The sequence below is a fragment of the Carettochelys insculpta genome, chromosome 33 (assembly GCF_033958435.1).
Source record: "Carettochelys insculpta isolate YL-2023 chromosome 33, ASM3395843v1, whole genome shotgun sequence".
Lineage (NCBI taxonomy): Eukaryota > Metazoa > Chordata > Testudines > Carettochelyidae > Carettochelys > Carettochelys insculpta.
In genome coordinates, this window is record NC_134169.1 from 3110980 (window position 1) to 3113172 (window position 2193).

Below are 2193 nucleotides of genomic sequence, written 5' to 3' on the forward strand. Positions count from 1 at the left end.
TATGGAAAGCCTTTGACAACATTTTCCCACATGTGTCTGGGCAACTGAAGAGCCCTCCCCTGGCAATCCCAGCCATTGCTGGGGAAGGTGAAGGCTGATGGTAGAGGAGCACTGGAAACATTCAGGTACAGAGCAGAGCTCAGGAAAACACAGCTGTAACTGGTGTGGGGAAGGTGGTGCCTCTGCCTGCAAGAACGGAATCTGATTCTTCCAGCTCTTGGGCTGTCTGTGCACAGAGGGTGACAGTGCAACCTCTCCAGGTGGGGCAGGGCAGGAGAGGGAGAGTTACTCTCTTCTCACATCCCTTTGTTTGACACTGACAAACTCCAAACAAGTTAGGAGAAAAGTCCCAGAGAGGCTCTGTGGCTCCCCTGGCCATGGACCTCCCAGGTAAGTGGAGATTTGGAAAGCAGCACCCAGTGGTGACTGGACAAATCTTTCTGGCTGCCTCTCACCTGCTTTGCAGCACCTCTGGGCTGTGCTGGAGAGTTCAGAGAGCTGCAGGAGGCGGCTGCCATCATTCTGGAGGAAGAAGTAACAGACTCTGACAGGTGGACAACTGAGGTGGCTGCAGAGTGGGCCTGGGGAACATGGGAACTGAGGTGGCTGCAGAGTGGGTGTGGGGAGCATGGGAGGAACCCCAAAGCCCTTTGTGTGTTACTAAGGCAGGGAGGTGATGCCCTTGATTCTTGTTATTCACCAACAGGTCTATGGAGCCAAGGGCTCAGCATTAGGTTCTGGGCCACTGAGCACTGGGGAATCCCATTCACAGTGTGTATTGTCTCCTGGCCCTCTCCTGCTCCAGACCTGCCTCTGCAGAGACACCCCCACACTAGTGAGCAACAGAGTTGGCCTGTGCTTGGAGTCTGCCCAGCACAGGAGCTGGGAGGCAGCCGGCTCAGCTGTGCTAGAAGTAGCATCACACAATAGGACTGGAACTCAACAAAGCTCAGCAGGATGGTGCCTATAAAGGCTCAGTGAGGATGGGATTCAAGCCCTGCAGAGCACAATGGATTAGCCGTCCATCACCTTCACCACTCGGCACCTCACCCAACGTGCCTGGAACATTTTTAATATGTCCCAACTTCAACCCTGCCAGGAACCTTTCTGCCACTCACTGGCTGGCCAGGGATACAGGATGGGCAGGTTTGGCCCAACAGGGCTATGATCACTCATGTCCCCTGCAGAGCTGCTTCCTGGGGTGAGCAGGGGACTGTGGTGCCCTGCCCTGGGAGCAGCACAGCTCAGCCCATGTGTCCCTGCTGGGTGGGTCCAGAGCAGGGCCATGGGCAGGGTCTGCAGCCTTTGTGTCTCCTCCTGACACGCTCTGCTCCTTTCCAGCTGCTCTGTTAGCACAGCAGCTCCAGCTGGATTGGCCCCTTCTCTGCCAGGTCAGTCTGTGAGGGGCCGATGGGAGGCAGGTTCAGGAGCAGGCTGTGGCTGGGTCTGGCTGGGACTGAACATGTGGGATCAGGCAGGGGCACTTGCCTGGCACAGCTTCTTTTGGCTGAGGGGCAAAGATACCTCTGTGATTCCCAGCCAGTGACATCAGTGAGGGAAAAGCCTTCAAGTACATGCTGGGACAGAGTTTCTGTGCACTAGCAGCAATGCATCTGCTGGGCTCTCCTGCTGTACAACAGGGTCTGGTTCAACTTCTTGTCACATGGGTGCTGGGCTTATCTGTAAGAGAGGTTTTTGGAGAAAGAGATGAGCCCTTCTGGGCATAAGAGTGAGCCCCACAAACAGAGGCATTCATGCTTCTGCTTGGTTTTGAACCAGGGACCTTTTACATGTTAGGCAAATGTGACGACCACTACACTACAGAAGCTCTACTTTCTCATCTCTTGTCCTCCCCTAAATTGCATCCTCAAGCCACGGCTTGCCCTGCCACGTGTGGATGGGGGACCTTATAGAAATTGAGGGAAGTATTTTACTGGCTCAGCTGCTCAAGGAGAGGGAAGCAACTGCACTCACAACTGGGACTTTCAATATCAGCTCTTCCAGAATTGAGGTCCTGACCTGTTATGCAAATAGGACATGCAATATTTAAGTCTGCACCTCATTTGCATTTCCTATCGGCCACATTTCCACGCCACTTCCAAAAGGGCTGGGCACTGTAGCCACAGCCTTGCTGTGTAGCTGCTCCATGGGACTTTTTGAAAGAGCTGTGGCTTTTTTGAAATAAAACTCTCT

At 53.9% G+C, this 2193-nt stretch overlaps 1 non-coding gene across 1 annotated transcript; it reads right to left on the reverse strand.

The window, feature by feature from the left end:
• Positions 1–1755: 1755 nt before the first annotated feature.
• Positions 1756–1828, reverse strand: TRNAV-AAC (transfer RNA valine (anticodon AAC)). Its single transcript has one exon. It is a non-coding gene; the product is annotated as a tRNA-Val (tRNA).
• Positions 1829–2193: the final 365 nt, after the last annotated feature.